This window comes from Monodon monoceros, unplaced genomic scaffold (genome assembly GCF_005190385.1).
Source record: "Monodon monoceros isolate NGI ecotype Baffin Bay Population unplaced genomic scaffold, NGI_Narwhal_1 Super_Scaffold_3, whole genome shotgun sequence".
NCBI lineage: Eukaryota > Metazoa > Chordata > Mammalia > Artiodactyla > Monodontidae > Monodon > Monodon monoceros.
The window spans coordinates 10,910,106-10,931,265 of NW_021703780.1; the positions used below are offsets into that span (position 1 = coordinate 10,910,106).

Below are 21,160 nucleotides of genomic sequence, written 5' to 3' on the forward strand. Positions count from 1 at the left end.
CATCCCCTTGTTTTAACTTGATGACCTCTGTAAAGACCCTATCTCCAAATAAGGTCACACTCTGAGATGCTGGGGGTTAGGACTTCGACATTTGTATTTTGGGGGGATACAATTCAGCCCATACCTTTTGGGGAAGCATAAAGTGGGTCTACCTAGAAAAGGAGCCACAAACTCAAATGCACACCTGGGGCCAGGCAGGTATTGAACATAAGGGAAGCGGGCAGTTCTAAGATTGTTAACAGGGAGTGCTGGGAACTGGGGTGAGATGGAAAGTCCATCCTTTATCTAAAGGGGTCACCACTCTTCAGCTTCAGTCCCCTGTTGTTTTGGAGAAATGAAAGGCCAGTTTGTCAGATCTTATTTTTTTAAAAATCTGGATTTTTTTAAAATGAAAATTCGGAATTTTTTAAACATTGGACAGACCAAGCAGAATATAATTATGGGTTAAGTTTAGCCCCGGGATCATGTCTCAGCCTGTGCCCCCTGGATATAATCTCTGACCTGGAAACCATAGGTTTTCCTATCTACCGTATAGTCCTAAATTCTATGGGCATGCCCTGTATACTTTGATGACATGAGATAGAACTCTTCCGTGTGTGATAGGTGTCAATGTGAGCATGTGCATGTGTCTCTCTGTAGCAGTTGGGAATTCACATCTTCTAGGGTCCAAGTTAATTTGAATGTGGTTATGTGGATTAATCACTAAAGCAATATACTCTATTCCTAGAAAGAACTTTGACCCAGCTTTCAGGAATTTAGTCAGTTGGTTTTCAGAGTGTTTGTGACTATGGAAAAACACATTAAGTTGAATGAAGAAATTGGTTGAAATAGCTGTCACTGCTTTCTTTTCCTTAATGTGTGTTGAGTCTGGGAGTCAGAAGGATTTAAGGTTAAAGCACTGGTAATTGTTGACAGTTTGAATCTATACATACAGCATGAGATCCACACCAAGCATCATAGGGCAGATGAGATGTAGGACCCGCCTTTGAAAATTACCAAAATTCTCCCTCTTCTTTCCTCCTTGGTATTTATGATGGCCGCCTCTTAAATAGCTGTTGTCTTTGCAGTGGCAGGGGGGTGGGGAATGAGATAGGGGAGGTGGAAAAGTGATGACCTGATCATCCCCATGAAACCTAATGTGTTATTCTCTCTTATTCAGAATTTAATATGCTAGAAAGAGTATTCTAAATCTGTATTTTATGCTCCTAAGTAGTTCACACTATAGGCAGAATATAAAATAATATGGGGCTTCCCTGGTGGCGCAGTGGTTGAGAGTCCGCCTGCCGATGCAGGGGACACGGGTTCGTGCCCCGGTCCGGGAGGATCCCACATGCCGCGGAGCGGCTGGGCCCGTGAGCCATGGCCGCTGAGCCTGCGCGTCCGGAGCCTGTGCTCCGCAACGGGAGAGGCCACAACAGTGAGAGGCCCGCGTACCGCAAAAAAAAAAAAAAAAAAAAAAAAGAGGGCACTTGTGTCTGCTCATCTTCACATCCCCAAAGCCTGGCAGGGAATGGCTCAGGTCAGTGGGCTTTTTCTGTGGATTCTGAACCGTCCCATAAAGAAAACTGAAATTAAGTACCAGTCACCAAGCTGAACTGAGTGATCAGAACAAGCTAAATCAGGGTGAAATATGACGAGAATGGAGTTATTGAATCCTGCAGCATTTGCATAACAGACATGTGGAATCTTCGAGCAGCTCAGTGGCTTTCAGATCATTTGACATCTCCCATTAACTCACTGGGCAAAATAGAAAATCCTCTCTTAAAAGTCCTCCAGAAAGGCTGACATCTTCCGAAAGGTGCTGAGTTGAGTCGAGGCTACAGCGTGACCTGACTGATAGAAAGTTAAGGGCAGCTACACATCTGTTTCTGTTTGTCTGTTATTACTGATTGCCATTCTTTTTTTTTTTTTTTGAATTTTATTTATTTATTTTTTTATACAGCAGAAACAGCAGATAATTTTATAATTATCTGTTTTCTACATATTAGTGTATACATGTCAATCCCAGTCTCCCAATTCATCCCACCACCGCCCACCCACCCCCTCACCCCCCGCTTTCCCTCCTTGGTTTCCATACGTTTGTTCTCTACATCTGTGTCTCTATTTCTGCCCTGCAAACCGGTTCATCTGTACCATTTTTCTAGGTTCCACATATATGCGTTAATATACGATATTTGTTTTTCTCTTTCTGACTTACTTCATTCTGTATGACAGTCTCTAGGTCCATCCACTTCTCTACAAATGACCCAATTTCATTCCTTTTTATGGCTGAGTAATATTCCATTGTATATATGTACCACATCTTCTTTATCCATTCATCTGTCGATGGGCATTTAGCTTGCTTCCATGACCTGGCTATTGTAAACAGTGCTGCAGTGAACATTGGGGTGCATGTGTCTTTTTGAATTATGGTTTTCTCTGGGTATACGCGCAGTAATGGGATTGCTGGGTCGTATGGTTGTTCTGTTTTTAATTTTTTAAGGAACCTCCATACTGTTCTCCATAGTGACTGTATCAATTTGCATTCCCACCAACAGTGCGAGAGGCTTCCCTTTTCTCCACACCCTCTCCAGCATTTATTGTTTGTAGGTTTTTTGTTGATGACCATTCTGACCCATGTGAGGTGATACCTCATTGTGGTTTTGATTTGCACTTCTCTAATAATTAGTGATGTTGAGCATCCTTTCATGTGTTTGTTGGCAATCTGTATGTCTTCTTTGGAGAAATGTCTATTTAGGTCTTCTGCCCATTTTTTGATTGGGTTGTTTGTTGTTTTAATATTGAGCTGCATGAGCTGTTTATATATTTTGGAGATTAATCCTTTGTCCATTGATTCGCTTGCAAAGACTTTCTCCCGTTCGGAGGTAGAATGAGATGCTAATTAATTTGTTTGTGGTCATCATTTCACAATATAGACATTTATGAAAACACCACATCATACACCTTAAATATATACAGTTTTCATTTGGCAAAAACAACAATAAATAAAAGGCTTTTCACATTGGCTGAAGGAAGAAGGTAGCCAGTTGGCAGTTGCTGTGCAGAGTCACGGTTCATCTGAAGGGAGCAGATCATGAGGAAAGTTTGTGAGGGCCTGTGCTGGGACCGACATCACCACATGCCCATGAGCTGTGTCAGTGAATGGACTGCTCCTGAGGGCCAGGAGATCAAAATAATCTCCATTAGAGAAAAATGAGGCCCAGAATAAACATTGCTCATGTTTAAAGAAAAAACTAGCTTAAGTACAACTGGGAGATCTCAGAAAGGAACAGTGCACCTTGAGCTGAATAAGTTTGTTTTCTGTGCGTTTAAGGTTAACTTTTCAGGGAAACAAGTTACTGAAGGAGACCATGGAACCTCGACAAATTGATTCTGTTGGAATTCTTTTAGAATTGATGGTGCACAACACTGTATGAGGTATCATTTAAAAGGTAGCTGGAGGGAACTCCCTGGCGGTCCAGTGGTTAGGGCTCAGTGCTTCCATTGCAGGGGGCATGGGTTCGATCCCTGGTTGGGGAACTCTGATCCCACAAGCCCTGCAATGTGGCCAGAAAAAAAAAAAAAGGTAGCTGGATAATCATCTTTCAAAGAGATTAGTCAAGGTTACCCATTGCTCTCTGTTTTAGCCTGGGAAAGAGATGCTGATGGCAGGTTCTGTGGGGAAAGTGTGGGTCCTTCTGGGCTACATTCTTTTATTGGTGGGAATGTATTTTAGACTGTTTCTCTTTCCATTTTTTTTCCTTTCAATGTTCCTGAAAGAATGGTGATGGGACAGGGCTCTGGATAACTTAATCACTGAATAATCTAAACATTTATGTGTTAATAGGAACAACTTCAACTTGAGTTGTCAGACCATTTTTCTTGTAATATATTTTTTTTCTTTCCTACAATCTTTTGATCCCTCTGTAAACTAAAACAGTCATAAGGATGTGTCATTGCTATCATACTTTTATTCATGAATCTACTGGGAGGCAATGAATTTGTGAATCTACTGGGATTTGTGAATCTACTGGGAGGCAATGAATAAACAGTGAGTTAAATCACCTTATGAAGCACCAAACTTTGGTTGAAAGATGCTTCTGTCACATGGAAGAGTGCTTCAAAATCTGGTCTAGTGCTTTCAGATTAGCTTATTTGGAGTTTTTTTTTTCCACAGTGAGCTTTGTACCTATATCACAAGGAGTCTATTTGTGAGTTTCTTTACCTCCTTCACAATTGCGTCTCCTGAATGACTGCCTCTAGCACCCTTAATTTTACAGTTAAAGAAACTGAGGCCAAAAGAAATTAAGCTGCTAGCCAAGTTCATACAGTTAGCTGGCTACACTGGGATCTGAAACCAAGACCTCTGACCCCAGCCAGTGCTAAAAATTAATATCCCCCAGAAAGGGGAGAGATGTATTCCCTTCTCACTGGAAGAAACAGGCCAGTTATTTGTTAGAAAGTATGACAAGTCATAGATCTCAGTTGATTTTCTCAATTCATGTCTGAAAGAGAGAGAAATGACTCAAAGGTTTTGAATTAAATCTTTAAGAAACATTTTCAGAAGTCAGAAAGCCCATGAATAAGGAATCTGTGAATTCTCTCATGGGTAGTTTCTTTCATGGGCACTGTTTCCTCCTCAATCCCACATAGCTAAAAGAACATTTAAATTAAGTGCCCAAGTGAGAGACATTTCCCCATCTTAATAGTTAATCACAGCTGAGAAAATCTCGTTAATAATTTTTGAAGACTGATCAGGTACTTTTGAAGATTCTGTGTCTGAGGCCTTAGTTTGGAGTTGGCCTGTTCTAGTGATTCTGTCATTCAGACGATAAGTGAAGCTCTAATCCCTTATACTTAGGAAGATTTCTTTGTTCTTTGTTTCAACGGTGAGGTTGGCATTTCTCGTCTCCAGGCTAATTTCCATGGTAGGTAGAGTACTTTCTCCCTCATCCACCAGCTTTGGCTGCAGGTTTGATTGAAGGTGATTTTTCGACAGCTCTCCTTAGAGCTTGCACACAGTCCTGAATATTTAAATAGCAGAACTGGATTACAGCTGAGACATTTGCACAACAGTTGTTTTTCATAGGTCCCCTCACATCTTTGTTGACTGGCAAAAAAAAAAAAAAAACCCTAACTCTCATGCAAAATGCTAATAAGAGTAATTCATTTTATTTATCTTCATTATATTCATTTCACTCTTCTTGGTTTAGAATGCAAAGATTTTTAGAATAGCCTTGAAAATTGCATATATGCTAACTAAACAGTGATTTTTTTGACAGAATATAAACAAGGGAAGTCATCCAAAGATACAAACCCTGGAAAATCGCTTTTCCCTCTGATTCCGAAGGCAGTTCCTTTGAAATATAAGTGAATACGCTTCTATTTTAGGAAGTGTGATCATGAAAATTTTATGTTCTGTGCCCAATGAACCATTAAAACAATAGTTCTTCAAAACGGGCAGCCTTATTAGTGCCTTGGAAAAAAACAGCAGGCAGACAGATAAATACTCGGTACTGACAGGTGATCAGTGTGTTGAAAAGAGCTTTACCTACGGTCAATCCAAGCCTCCTTTGGACTCATGATTTTCCTTGTGTTGCTCGTCTGCATATTGTAACTTATCAAGCTCCCCCTTGAAAGATGCTGAGAGAGGTCATTACCTCTTCCTGTGAGTTAAAATGAGAGCTGCCCTCCCCAAATTTGATTGAACCAATGAGTCTGCCACCTGCACATTCCACCCCAAGCTGCCCAGGCAATGTCCCATCCACGGGAAGCCTTCAGCACACCCTCCCTGAGTGACCTGGTACTTCCTTTAGATTTGCGGAAGCTGAGTGAGGCTGAGCGGGTACCTTCTGCCTGGAGCCTGCTGTGTCCACGCAGCACATCCTCGGAGCATTTCTCCATCTCATTTCTCTCGCGCGTTACCCTCTCTCCTCACAGTCTTTAACCACACGTAGCCATTTGGGGCCACAGCCTATGAAATCTGATTCTCACCCCACAGTCAACAGCAGCACCTGGATAATACTCAGGCGTTTCCCACGAAGGAGCTGTAAATTCATACAACTTTGTCCAGGCAGAAATAAAATAAGCTTATTCATTAAAAAAAAAAAAAAAGCATATATATAATGTCAGGTTTAGCCTACCTAAGAAAGTAGCTTAAATTTGTCCTGCATTTACATTGTGTGTTACATGGTATGTTTCCTAATTGATTAATAATAGAATGCTGATGTATGTATGCGCGCGCGCGCGCACACACACACACACACACACACACACACACACACACACACACACACACGAGAGAAAAGGATATGGCCTACTGTCCACCACGCTGGGATAGATATGTGCTATGAATTCATGGTCTCTTTTTGGGAACATACTTGAGGCGATACAGTCTCTTCTTACAAGCTACCTGTCTCCCAATCCATTTTATAGATAAGGCCAAGAAATTAGTAAAAGCGTTTATATTTGTTTCCTGTATAGTCAAGGTAAAGTCGGTTGAAGCAGCCGTATCACGCTCCATTTTTACATTCTTTTTCTTCTTTGCCTTTCCCATATTATAGATCCTTTCCTAGACAAATAGACCCATTCCATTATTAGAACTCCATTTTTCCTGATTCTTTTAGAATTAACAAATAGATTTTCAAAAAATGCAAAAGTGCAAATCCAAACTGGTTAGACATTCCTAAAATCCACCATGCTGCTGGGGGAAAAAGATGTATGTGTGTGTGTGTGTGTGTGTGTGTGTGTGTATATAGACACACATACATACATATATATGTGTGTATATATACATATATATGATGTCTGTTACATCATATATATGTATTTTATGGAACATTATCATGGTTAAGCACTTCTAATTTAATGAGAATACCTATATTCTTTACCACTCTTTTGTTCTACAGGACTAATGGTTTTAAGATGAAGCTTTATGTTAAAATTGTGGCGTCATAGATGAGGAAACAGTATGGAAATGAGACTTTTAACAAAGGAGAATTATAGAAAACCTTGCGAAGTCAGATGATCAAAATCCCCTCTACTGGAGCATCTGGGACTCTTTGGGGTTTTTTGTGTTTTCATCTCCAGGTTTCTAAACAGCGTGAAATCTCATCTGAACTGGAGTTGTGATTTGTTCCAGAAATAGGAACTCAGAAGAGGCCCTGAGAGGCAGCTGTAGGAAAATAGCTGTAGTCCTGTTGAATGAAGAGGAGAGAAGGGGCTGGGGATGCTTGACGGCTGTCTCCCAGCCTCTGTCTCACATAAGACCCTTCAGCCTCTCCTTGGGAGGTGCTGATGGCCCCAAGATGACAGATTGGCCTTTGGGGGGAACAGGAAAAGAGCGTGAGCTGCACAGACCCTGTAGGTCCTGGAGTCTCCCAGGTGTCATAGTCAGAGCAGGCACAAGAGGAGGCATCAGGGGACCTACTTCCAACTCTCCATCCCTTGCCTTGCTTTGGAAAGTAGTCAAGCGTTTTATACATTGTTTATTGAGGCCCAACAAAGCAAGGCATTGGGGAAACCTGGAACCACAGTATTTTGTGGATGAATGAGTGGATGAATAAGTATATATTCTTATGACATTCCTGTATTGTCTAGACTGCACAAGTCATCCTAACCATGATACTGTCCAGGACAGTCACTCAACAGTGAACCCCGGAGTTTCCTCTTTTCATTTGAATCACTTTTTGTCCTTGTTCCGGAGATCTGTTCATCAGAAGCAATATTCTTTAAAGAAGGACAAGAAGTACAGGGGCGCCTGGGGGAAGGCTCAAGTTAAGAAAAGAATATCCAGATGCCGGTGCCCTTGTTCTCGCACTTGAATATGCATGCATATCTCCTGAAGATCCGTATGTCGTCATGTCCTGTGTTTAAACAACACAGCCTGCTGGGTTCCACCCAAACGTTCCTAATTCAGTAGGTCTGGCGCCCAGGAATTTGCCACAGTTAAGGAGTTCCCAGCTACTGCTGAAAAATGACCTAGGAAGCTTTAAAAAGTATATTAACAGTGCTTTACCCTCAGATATTCTGATTTAATTGGTCCAGAGCGTGGCCCAGCCATCGGTCTTTTTTAAGATAATATAGGTTATTCTAATGTGCTACAAGGTTGAGAACCACTGACTCAGAAACGGCAGAGATCAGGAGAACAGACAAAACGCTATAGGAAGAGGACCAAGGATGAGCTTGAAGTTGACAACTTGAGGATATTTTTTGTTCCCACTTGACTAGTGAGGTGTGTGGTGCTTAGGGGCTGTACTGATGCACTTGTTTTGCCTCACTCTTAATCTTTTTTTTTTTGCGGTACACGGGCCTCTCACTGTTGTGGCCTCTCCCGTTGCGGAGCACAGGCTCCGGATGCGCAGGCTCAGCGGCCATGGCTCACGGGGCCAGCATCTCCGCAGCATGTGGGATCTTCCCAGACCGGGGCACGAACCCGCGGCCCCTGCATCGGCAGGCGGACTCGCAACCCCTGCGCCACCAGGGAAGCCCTCACTCTTAGTCTTTTGCCTTGACCTCTCACCAGATCGTACTAAACTTGTTGAAGATTCTGATGGAAGTTTATTTAAAAATGCTTTTGTTCCTAGGGAGAATGTTAACTTTTGCAGTAGAGCTATCTACTGAAGGATTAAAAACAAAACCAAACATAAATAAAGGCCAAATTTCAGTTTTTATGTTTTGGGAAGAGGCTAAGGACAAAAGATAAAAAACAGTATGTATCTGATGGCAGAACTTTTATCATATCGTCCACACCCAGTCATTCTTGTTAATATTGTTAGTTGTTACACTTAGCTCTGATTGAAGGCCTAGACCAATGTCTGGTATGTAATGGACAGATGGATAGATGGATGAATGGACAGACTCACTCATGAACAGGCAGATGCATGGGTGCATGGACAAATGGACGGGTGGATGGACAGACAGATAAGATAAAGATAAAGGTGACCAAGTCTCCTCAGTCACTTTAAAGTAGAATAGAGGACATTTATTTTTATTCCCACATTGCTTATCTTTTGACATCACATTGATTTAGCATTTCTTTTGGTTGATTCTTCATGTAAACATGGCCTTATTGAGATGAGTATAGTCTTAGGTTAACTTCTTTAACTATCTAATTTCTATTGCAACAACTCATATACTGTTTCAAAGTGAAATCTTCCTGATTGCTCATTTGGGGCTTATATCTAATAATCTTAAGAACACTAAAAGTATTCAGGCTGTAGGCTCTCAGTTTTTGTGCTGTTTGTTTTGTTGTTTTGTTTTGTTTTTGCTTTTGCAGTACGGGCCTCTCACTGTTGTGGCCTCTCCCGTTGCAGAGCACAGGCTCCGGACGCGCAGGCTCAGCGGCCATGGCTCACGGGCCCAGCCGCTCCGCGGCATGTGGGATCCTCCCGGACCGGGGCACGAACCCGTGTCCCCTGCATCGGCAGGCAGACTCTCAACCACTGCGCCACCAGGGAAGCCCTGCTGTTTGTTTTTTTTAGTTTGATGCTATGCAACACACATAGTTCCATTGTTTTCCCCAAACTGATTTCATCTCAACACGACCGGCATTATTCCAATGTTTTTTCTGATTTTATTCCTTACAATATTTTATCTTTGCCACGGGGCTTCACACTGGGGCCACAGCCTCCAGTGAATAAAGCCAAAACCATTTCCCTCTTAAGAGTAACCTGTTTAGCTAGTTGAGGTGAGAGACTTTTTTTCAAGTTACCAGAAATAATATTTCATGCTTTATACTTAATTTTAAAGGGGACTTTCACATCTTCTTCTCATTCAGTTCTCTCAGATTGTTGTTATGGCTGTTTGTCATTTGGCGAAACTCGGGTGCAGGGAGAGGTAAAGCACTGTGATGTACCCAGGGGGCCTTCTGGCTAATGGTGGACACAGGCCAGGAGGGCAGGGCTCCAAATCCCAGTGCATTTTCCCCAGCCTGTGCTCTTTCTTATGCTGTAGCCAGGCTATTTGTTAACAGCTTGAGGGGAATGAGGAGGAGGGGAAAAAAGGGGAAAATTATTGACTCAGATTCCTGGAAATCGGGCTTCCCTGGTGGCGCAGTGGTTGAGAGTCTGCCTGCCGATGCAGGGGACACGGGTTCGTGCCCCGGTCCGGGAGGATCCCACATGCCGTGGAGCGGCTGGGCCCGTGAGCCATGGCCGCTGAGCCTGTGCATCCGGAGCCTGTGCTCCGCAACGGGAGAGGCCACAACAGTGAGAGGCCCGCGTACCGCAAAAAAAAAAAAAAAAAAGTCACGCTGCCTCATTTACAGAGAAGAAAGGTAGAGGGCAGAGTACTGAGGTGTAAAAGCAAACTGCTGTGCAACTTCCCAGAGGAGCCCCTCCGGGAGCAAGGGTTCTGGTCATCCCCACGGGCACAACAACAAGGCTACAGTATTATGACTTGTCCCTTCCACGCGCCAGGCGCTCTACTAAGTCTAGAAGCACAGAGGTAAATAAGACATAACTTGTGCCTTTGAAGCATTCACGGTCTAATTGAGGAGGTCTTCGTGTAAGTGGATGTTATCAGTGTGATGGATGAGGCGTGCTCAAGATGGAAGGACGCAGCAGAGGGAGTGACTAGTTGTGCCTGGTAGAATCAGAAAAGGCATCCTCCCCCATCATGACAACCAAAAATGTCCCCAGACATTTCCAAATGCACCCTGGGGGGCACAGTTGTCCCTGGTTGAAAACCAGCACAATAGAGTGGTGTGGACAGAAGCCAGATTGTGATGGGCGGTTGAGACCTCAAGAACATTCAGCTCCAGGCACGGGACCCTTCCGAGTGGGGGGTTTCTCTGCAACTGCCCAGGTCGTACACTCATGAAGCAGCCCTGGTGGTGGATGGGGCAGACATGGCCGCACCTCACAAAGCTTCAGCTCTGGGCTCCAGTGGACGAGATGAGCAGTAGGAAGAATAACAAGCACCAGGATACAAGAGCCACAGGACTATTGTCATAGACTGTGAAAGCACCTTAACCAAGGGCTGGTGAACAGAGGAAGTGATATTTGAGGTTTAAGCTGCAATCTTGGGGATTATTGTCAGTTCGCCAGATAAAGAGGAAGAGAAAGGATATTAGGTGGAAGGAAGGGCATGCAAATCTGGAAGGAACCAAGAGGAGGTGGGTATGACTAAAGAATAGGGTGGGGGTGATGCTTGGCAAGCGGCCAGATCACAAGGAACCTTAGAGGACATTTGGGTATTTTGACTCCTCCCTGCAGGCATCGGGAAGGTGTGCATAGCTTTCAAGCCGGGAGTGGAGGGATCAGATGTGCCCCTTAGAAAGACCATTCTGTCTGGGGTGGAAGAGGATAGGGTGGCAGCATGGGGGAGATGCTGGAGGCCTGCTTTCTGGAGGAGGTGGTGATGGGATGGACGGAAAGATGGTTGGGACTTGGTGGTTGAGTGACCCCCGGGGGTGAAGTACAGAGGGGATAATTCCCAGTTTCCTGGGCAGCTCCCTGGGGGTCAGAATATTATTGGTAGACAAAATAATGTGTCCAGTTGGCAAAACTACCTTCACAGGAGGGGAAGAAGGTAAATTAATTCCTTTGGGACCCTTTAAGTTTGATGGCCTATAGGAGTCTAAGAAGGCAGTTGGAAAGGTGTCTGGAACTCAAAAGTACGATTAGGGGTATGGAATCTGGAGTCACTGGCATGTAGATGCTAACTGAAGTCGTGAGTGTTGATGACATCATCCAGGGAGCATGTGTGGCATCAGAACTCATAGGATCTGGGTTAGATAATTACTAAATGAGCACCTGTGATGGTCTCGGTGGTCTCCTAGGAACTGGCGATGTAGTGATGACCAGGACCAGACAGAAATGCCCCAGGCTTCATGGCACTGACAGGTCCTAGGGAAAGATGCCAAAGGAGGTGCAGGGGATGGAATTCAGTGCTTCCCCCCTTTACCTGGCCCCAGCGTGCTTATCTAAGATGGGGGGGAAAACCCCATCTTCTCCTGCCTTAGGAAAGAGGACCTGGCTTTCTGTCAGTCTCCACGAGCACCTTTGCCTTTTCTCTTTCCAACTGTCTGAGAAGGCAGTTACCTCCCTCTGAGGTGCAGCAAACAAACCGAAGTCAATTCTGCTTTTCTTTTTTCCTGAAATGCAGATACAGCTTCAGAGATCCAGACTTTGAAATCAGGGCCCTCCAAACCATAAGCAGTTGTAAATACTAGTGAAAGCTGTGACCTTGCTGTTCCGAAGCCTGGAGAAGGCTCATTAGATCCGTGCTGCAGAACGAATCCTTGTCGGCGTCAAGTCAAACCAGCAAAACCTACAAGGGTCGTGTCACTTCTCTGGGGAGATGCTGTAATGCTCGAAGACAGTTCTCCGCTGCTCTGCATAGATTTAAAGCATCTTCCTGCTGCATTTGCTAGCAGTCTCCTCCTTCCAAGGCCAACACCTGAGTGCCATTTGTTTGGGGTTGGTTGGTTGGTTTCACAGAAAAATGTTAGCTTGTTTGCTTTTCTCTTATGGTCAGTGGTGTAGATGGAGTTGTTCAGACTGATAAAGAATAAGATCCATTCTTACATTTTGAAAGAAAATAGAAGGCTTCATGTGTGGCAGTGGATGGCAAGTGGCACTTAAATGGGAGTCAGTGATTTTTCCAGTTCACGGTGAGTGGAAATCACTTAGCCGTGATCCACGGTAAAGGAGAAATCATTTGAGGCGTGCAAACAATTTTGCTGCTCAGAGATGCTGTGTAAACCAGGGTCACATATATAATAGCAGAGCTAGTTAAACACATCACTTGAAAGGACATTAAACCTTTACTTTTGGGTAATTCACTCTATATAAATGTTTAGCTCCCAAAAAAGGAGTTTCCTGTGTCATCTAGCATGTGAATGGTCATGTCTAAATATCTAATCAGGAAAAATTTTAATTTAATGTTAGTCTAAATCAGATACAATTACTTAAATCTACTGTCAAGGTGAGGATAGCGTAAGAGATTCAGTGCATTCAGAAGGCATCTCTGCTTTTCTTCTCAGAATTATTAGCTCCTCGGGATTATTCATAAAACTGCCCATTAATACGGTCATCGTGCCCTTCTGCTCAGCTTTCTATTAACCAAAGCTTGCACACAAGGTAGATCTTAAAAGGAACCAAGCAGGGCTTTCCTGGTGGCGCAGTGGTTGAGAGTCCGCCCCTCCTCTTGGCCCAGTGTTTCGGCCTGCAGACTTGAAACCCCGTGTGACGTAAAACAAAATAAGGTCAACCCACTCACCACCCATTTGAAACAGTACAGGCAGTTTGGAAAGTGTCCCCACAAGCAGAAAGGGTGGCCAGGGTAGGGGACGGGAACTCTCTCCTCCTTTTCAAACTGAGCTGCTTGGGGCTTCCCTGGTGGCACAGTGTTTGAGGGTCCGCCCGCCGATGCAGGGGACACGGGTTCGTGCCCCGGTCCGGGAGGATCCCACATGCCATGGAGCGGCTGGGCCCGTGAGCCATGGCCGCTGAGCCTGCGCGTCCGGAGCCTGTGCTCCGCAACGGGAGAGGCCACGACAGTGAGAGGCCCGCGTAACGCAAAAACAAACAAACAAACAAACAAAAGGAACCAAGCAGATGGCTGCTTCACCTGGTGAAGATGGCAGGCTGCCCCGGGCGTGCCCCTGAAATTCTGATGACTGAAGCTAAAGCTTTATCCGTTTGCTTCATGAACTTGTCTCTGTTCAAAGACAAATCCCTCAAGGAAAGGTAATATTTTAAACTAATGTAAGTCACCTTTATTACAGTCCAACTTGAAAGAATAAGTAAAAGCCATCAGTTGGGAGCACCCTTTTTTCTTCCAATACCAAACATACAAACCTCCATACAGCGCACTTTCTCCTGCAGCCTCCTGTCACGGTGAAGGGCTGTCCCTCCTCCAGTTGAAAGATAAGGTCTTCTCTGCCCCTAAAACCCCAACCCCTCCTGCCTTCTCAGGACTCCTGCACTGTCCATGGAGCCTCCGCCCTCCTTATATATTTAGCTTCTCACCGGCACCACCACCACTTAATCTGGGTTCTTTCTGTTAAACATGTCAGTCTCCTCCCATTAAAAAACTATAAACCTCACCCGAGCCTCCTTCACCTCCAACTCTCTGGTCCCTTCAAAACCAGGTTTCACGGAGGAGGCCTTCATACTTGTTGTGTCCATTTTCTCACCTCTGTTCTCAACCCACTCCAGCCTGGCTTCTGTCCCCACCACCCCCTGAAAGAGTTCTAGGTGAGCTCGCTAAGAACGTCCCCGGTGCTAAACCCAGTGGGCAGTCTTTCCAGGCCTCATCTGCCCACTTCATTGGCCGCACGCATCTACCTCTGCCTCCAGGATGCCATGTTCTAATTTTCATCCTGTCTCCGTGCCCTGCCCCTCCTCTAACTCCCTGGCAGGTGTGTCTTCCTTAGTCTGAGAATTAAATATTGGAATTTTGTAAGGCCCCATCCTAAGCCCTCTCCTCTTCTCCTTCTGTGCTCTCTCTGTATCCCTGACTTCAAATATTATCTAATTGCAAACTAGCCACAGGTTTCTATCACTGGCCTAGCCATCTCCTCTGCACCGAGCTCTGTATATCCAGCTGCCTACTGGATGCGTCCACTTTGACGTTGCACAATCACTCTGACTCAACAGATCTAAACTCAGACTCGTGGTTCCCTTCCACCCTTCCCCCATCCTCCCCCCAAATGCCCCGGTTCCCTTCCAGTGTTTCCTGCCTTCTGGGTGAGTAGCATATAACCATCCGTCCAGCTGCGTAAGTTATGGAACCTAAGAGATATCCAGTATACCTCCTCCTTCCCCCTCTGTCCGTAGACGCTGTGTCTCCATGGTCTGTCAGCTGGACTCCCTAAGAACTTGCACATCGACCATTATAGCCTAGCCCAGGTGTCCGTCATCCTCTACCAGGTGTGCAGTAGCCTCTGAGGCTCCTATTCAAACTGCCTCGTGCGTCTCCCAACCCATTCTCTGTACAACAGACAATGTGACCTATTGTAAACCTGAAATGTTCATTTGTTCCTCCCCTCTCCTACCCTTAAATGTAAACTCTTCAGTGGCTTCACATTGCTCCTTGGGAGATCAGATTCCTTAACATAGCCTCCATGGGCACATGGCCTGGCTCCTGGCTTGTTTCCCACCATCCTTCTTCCCCTTGCTTTGTCCATTCCATCAACCTGGCTTCCTCCATCCTCCAGATCTGAGCACAGACACAGTATCACTTCCTCTGGGAAGCCTTTCCTGACCTCCTAATTTTGTCAGGTCCCAGTATCACTGCCCCAGATGCCTCACCATGGAACCTCTTACTAGAGTTTTATACTTCTTTCTATGACTGTGAATTTTTTTTATTTTTTAATTTTTTTGGTAATTTTTAAATTTTTTATTGAAATATAGTTGAAATAGATAATCAACAAGGACCTACCGTATAGCACAGGGAACTCTACTCAATATTCTGTAATAACCTATATGGGAAAAGAATCTGAGAAAGAATAGATATGTATATATGGATAACTGAACCACTTTGCTGTACTAACATTGAAACGAACACAGCATTGTAAATCAACTATACTCCAACATAAACTAAAAAATTTAAAAATGAAATATAGTTGAATTACAATATTGTGTTAGTTTCAGGTACACAGCAAAATGATTCCGTATATACATATATATTCTTTTTTTAGATCCTTTTCCATTGTAGGTTATTAAAAGATGTTGAGTATAGTTCCCTGTGCTATACCGTAGGCCCCTGTTGGTTATCTGTTTTATGTATAGTACTGTGCATATGTTAATCCCAAACTCCTAATTTATCCCCCTGTCACTGTGATTAATGACTGCCTCTCCCAGCCCCTTCCAGCCTCTAAGTTCCAGAAGGGCAGGACCTTGATCTGTTTCTGCTCATCACTGGACCCCGATGCCCAGCACAGAGCTGGCACTCAATTATTTGTGAAACGAATGAATGAATTTACATTTGAATGTGGCTAAGAACATTTTTAAGAATCTGTTTTAAGAACCGGTCTTGAGAGGAATGACATAGAAAGAGTGATGATGTAATTCCAAGAACCTGAGAGGGGAAGGGTCCAGGAGACAGAACTCTGACAAAAACATGATCCCCTTCACAATTTTGCCTAGTGCCCAGCCCCCCTCGCACACATCTGCTGATCTGTTTTTGGCTGACCCTCTTGGTAGCCAAGCTGAGACACTGAGAGAGTCTGTAGCGTCTTCTAAACTGCCATGAGAGTCTAAATCATGTCCAAGTTGCTGGCCGTTTTGAGGGTGTTCTATTGTAGTCTAGCTCCTGAAAAGTATGGCTCCAGTTTTAACCTGCGAATTTTCATCACTAACGTGCACCTCTAGGCTTTGAGTTCCTAAGAGCTATCAGTGCTCAGTCCTCAGTGAGGTTCTTAGTCAGCGTTGGGTAGATTGGTGGATGAAAGAAGGAAAACAAAAGTCAGGATTCTTATGACTTGATGATCTTATCCAGGGGTCTCAAACTCAGGGCCAGGAATGATTGGAAAGGAAGAAAGCAGGACAGGTATTATCTGAGCGAGAGTTGGGGACCGGGCTAACTAGAACAAACATACCCTCTCTAAAGGCATTCGGGGGGAAAAAACTGTAACCTCTGAGCAAGGAGAAGAACTTGCAGAGTTAAATGCAACCCACTGGACATCAGTTTGCAATTTCTGACTCGTAGGGTATTATGGTTGTGGTAGACAGACTATCTCCCCCTCCCAAAGACACCCATGACCTAATCCCCAAACCTAGGAGCCTATAACCTTTCATAGCAAAAGAGACTTTGAGGCTGTGGTTAAGAATCTTGAGTTGAACAGATTATCCTGGATTATCTGGGTGGGTCCAGTGTTATCACAAGAACGGTTGCAGTCAGTCTGAGATTGGAAAATACGACGCTGTGGGCTTGGAAAAGGCACAGGGAAGGCAGGGCACTTCTGGAAGCTGAAGAAGGCAAGTGAATAGATTCTTCCCTTCCTCCAGAAGGGGTGCAGCTCTGTTGACTCCTTGGTTTTAGCCCACAGACACGCATTCCAAACTTCCGACCTCCAGAACTGTAACATAATAAATTTGTGTCGTTTTAAATCACTATATCTGTGGTACTTTGTTACAGCAGCAATAGGGAACTAATACACTGGTTAAGAGTGTTGAGACTGTAGAGCCCGGGTGCCTGGGTTTAAGTCTTGGCTCTGCCCTGTGCTAGTTCTGCGACCCGGGGCAAGGTATGCAACTTCCTGTGCCTCCCTTTTCCCCTTTGTGCAATGGAGATGCTGACAGTACTACCTCAAGGGGCTGACCTGAAGATTAAATGAACTAATATACGTGCAGTTCTCAGAACCATGCCTGTACTTCTTAGGCATTAAATCAGCATTAGCTTATTCAATTACTCCTATTATTTGCAGAGAAAAGAACATAGGGCTGAGCGGGTCCAATACCTTGTCCAGGTGGGTTCAGGGCAGAGCCAGGAGTGGAACCCAGGTCCCCTAACTCCTGAGCTGTTTAGCACTTTGTCATTAAGCCACGATATCACTTTCCTACCGAATCTCATTTTCAAAGTCAAAACAACTAGTTATAATACGTGCCCTTCGGGAGGGCTTAGCTACATTTTATATCTGTGATTAGCCTGGATGTTCTCAGACCCTTTCAAGAGAAGTGAAACGTAAATAGAAGGCCTCATTTGAAATCATGTGTGTTTAATGCTAAGGCTGCCTAGTTAATAGCAGAATTTTCTCTGGTTAGATTTCAGTCACTCATTGTTTTGTCCCCTTCAAACATGTCGCATAAGAAAAACAAAAACAGAAAAAGGCCAGAATAGAACCAGGCAACGCATCTGGTCGTGGGACCCATGGGCTGCTTAGCACAAGCCAGTGACGGAGCCTTCTGCAGGCACTTCAGGGCATAAGATTCCAAAACACTGCCCCCCCTCCCCCTTCTGAGATGCAAACTCCACCTTGAATCTGGAGGGCTTCTTCAAAACATACGGCCCCCAAACCCAAGCTTCATGTAAAAACATGGGTTTTACTAAATGGTCCCAGAAAGGTGGCTGTGCATCCCTACCAAAGAAACCAATTTTCTCAGGGAAAATAAATTGAAAGGTGAGGCAGAGCCTCTAAGAAACTCATTCTAAGTGGAGTCAGGAGTTGCATTCCAGACCTCTGACACCAGCTTGCCCAGCTGTGTAATCTCAAGTTTCTTCCTACAGTCTGAGAATGCTGTTTTAGAAAGGACAGGAAGACTGCCGAGTCCAAATTTGGAACCTCCAGCATTGTGAATTTCCAGATACCCAGAGGGCCCTTATCAGTGTGGATAAGTAATCCCTTCATGGGATGTTTTGAGAAGAAAATGAAGAATAGACGTGAAAATGTTCTTACAGACTTAAAAGCACTTTGGAGCACCATTTCCAGCAGTTTCCAGGGCGCTGTGGGGTTTGCAGACAGGTATCTGATCAAAACTCCTTTCTCTGGCATTGAGGCCCATTCCCTGTCTACAGCCTAAGTGGTGATGGTCTTGGGGAATCACAGAATCAGCTGTCAGTGAGCACTGGGGGTAAAATAGTTACACTTGGCGACTCCGTGGATTTCTTATCTTCACTCTGGGTCTCCAGAGTCCACGGTGTAAACGTCTTGCCAACAGTACACGCTAGTTGCCACTGTTTGGGGAGGGACTGTAGCCTCTGCTACCAGGACAGCACTCTTTTATACCCCTTAGTCCCATCGGAGGACTCAGAGGGGCCTCAAACTCCTTCCACAGTTTTCTCGTCTCACACACACCTCATCCCAATGGGGGAAGCAGAATGCTGAGTAATTAACTGCAGGATTGTTAAATAATTTTCAAGAGCCTCAGAAATACAAACATCTCTGTGATGCTGAGGCCCGTTGTGTGATCATTCCTGGAACTTTATCCGGGCATGTGGTTCTCTTTTTCTTTTTTTTTAATATAAGTTTCAGGTCTACAGCATTATAATTCAACAGCTGTATACACTGCAATGTGATCACCACCACAAGTCTAGTTACCATCCATCACCATACAGTGACCCCCTTCACCCATTTCACCACCACCCCAGGTCCCCTTCCCCTCTGGTAACCACTGATCTGATCTCTGTGAGTTTGTTTCTGTTTTATTGTATTTGTTCGTTTCTTTGGGGTCTTTTTAGATTCTAATAGGAGTGAAATCATATGGGATTTGTCTTTCTACGTGTGACTTATTTCACTTAGAATAATACCTTCAAGGTCCATCCATGTTGTTGCAAATGGTGAGATTTCGTTCTTTTTCATGGCTGAGTAATATTCCATTGTGTGTATGTACCACATCTTCTTTATCTATCAATGGACCCTTAGGTTGCTTCCATATCTTAGCTATTGTATATAATGGTGTAGTGAACATGGAGGTGCAGATACCTTTGCAAATGAGGGTTTTTCCTCTTCTTCAGATAAATACCCAGAAGTGGAATAGCTGGGTCCTATGGTAATTCTAGTCTTAATTTTTTGAGGAACCTCCGTACTGTTCTCCATAGTGGCTGCACCAGTTTACATTCCCACCAACAGTGCACGAGGGCTCCCTTTCCTCCACATGCTTGCCAACATTTGTTTTGTGTGGTCTCTTTGATGATGGCCGTTCTGACGTGTGAAGTGCTATCTCATTGTGGTTTTGATTTACATTTCCCTGGTAATTAGTGACGTGGAGCATCTTCTCATGTGCCTGTTGGCCATCTGTGTGTCTTCTTTGGAAAAATGTCTATTCAGATCCTCTGCCAGTTTCTTTTTGTTTTTGTTGTTTAGCCCTTTTTTTTTCTTGTAAAGCAACATATTATGTTTATTTATTTATTTAACATCTTTATTGGAGTGTAATTGCTTTACAATGGTGTGTTAGTTTCTGCTTTATAACAAAGTGAATCAGCTATACATATACATATACCCCCATACCTCCTCCCTCTTGTGTCTTCCACCCTCCCTATCCCACCCCTCTAGGTGGTCACACAGCACCGAGCTGATCTCCCTGTGCTATGTGGCTGCTTCCCACTAGCTATCTATTTTACATTTGGTAGTGTATATATGTCCATGCCACTCTCTCAGTTCATCCCAGCTTACCCTTCCCCCTCCCCATGTCCTCAAGTCCATTCTCTACGTCTGCGTCTTTATTCCTGTCCTGCCCCTAGGTTCTTCATGACCATTTTTTTTTTTTAAGATTCCATATATATGTGTTAGCATACAGTATTTGTTTTTCTCTTTCTGACTTACTCTGTATGACAGACTCTAGGTCCATCCACCTCACTACAAATAACTCAATTTCATTTCTTTTTATGGCTGAGTAATATTCCATTGTATGTATGTGCCACATCTTTATCCACTCATCTGTCGATGGACACTTAGATCCTCTGCCCATTTCTTTCTTTTTTTTTTTTTTTTTTTTTTTTTTTTTGTTTTTTTGCCTCTCACCCCTGCGGCCTCTCCCATCGCGGAGCACAGGCTCCGGATGCGCAGGCCCAGCGGCCATGGCTCACGGGCCCAGCCGCTCCGCGGCACGCGGGATCCTCCCGGACCAGGGCACAAACCCATGTCCCCTGCAACCGGCAGGCGGACTCCCAACCACTGCGCCACCAAGGAAGCCCCTCTGCCCATTTCTTAATCGGGTTGTTTGCTTTTTGTTATTGTTGAGTTGTGTTAGCACTTTATATACTTTGTATTTTAATCCCGTATCAGATACATGGTTTGCAGTTATCTTCTCCCATTCTCTAGGTTGCCTTTTTGTTTTGATGATAATTTCCTTGGCTGTGCAGAAGCTTTTTAGTACGATGTAGTCACACTTGTTTTTGCTCGTTTCCCTTGCCTTTGGAGTCAGATCCGCAAAAGCATCTCTAAGAACGTGTAGTCTCCTCTTCAGTGTCCTTCCCATTCTCTGGCAACTTCTGTCCCTACCTGGTGCCTGCCCACTGTCTGCCCCCGGCCCCTGCTGTTGCATCATAGCAAGTTCACATCCTGGCTATGATGTTTCACTTGTTGTGGCTAAATTACGTGCCGGCACCAAGTGTCATTTCTGTTCCTGTTCATTTGCCACCTTGTGTCTAATAAGGCTCTGGTGGCGATGGGTGGGGACCAAAAGAGCAGCTATTGCTCTCTGCAGACAGACGTGCTCTCTCCCGTCTCCATGGGGCCGTGAGCCTCTTTGTGTTCTGAGTCTGCACAAATATGGCAAGAGGCAAGCTCTAG

At 44.5% G+C, this 21,160-nt stretch overlaps 1 protein-coding gene across 1 annotated transcript in view; it reads left to right on the forward strand.

Moving 5' to 3' along the window:
- Positions 1 to 21,160, forward strand: part of PHACTR1 (phosphatase and actin regulator 1) — a 535,135-nt gene that overhangs the window by 500,192 nt on the left and 13,783 nt on the right.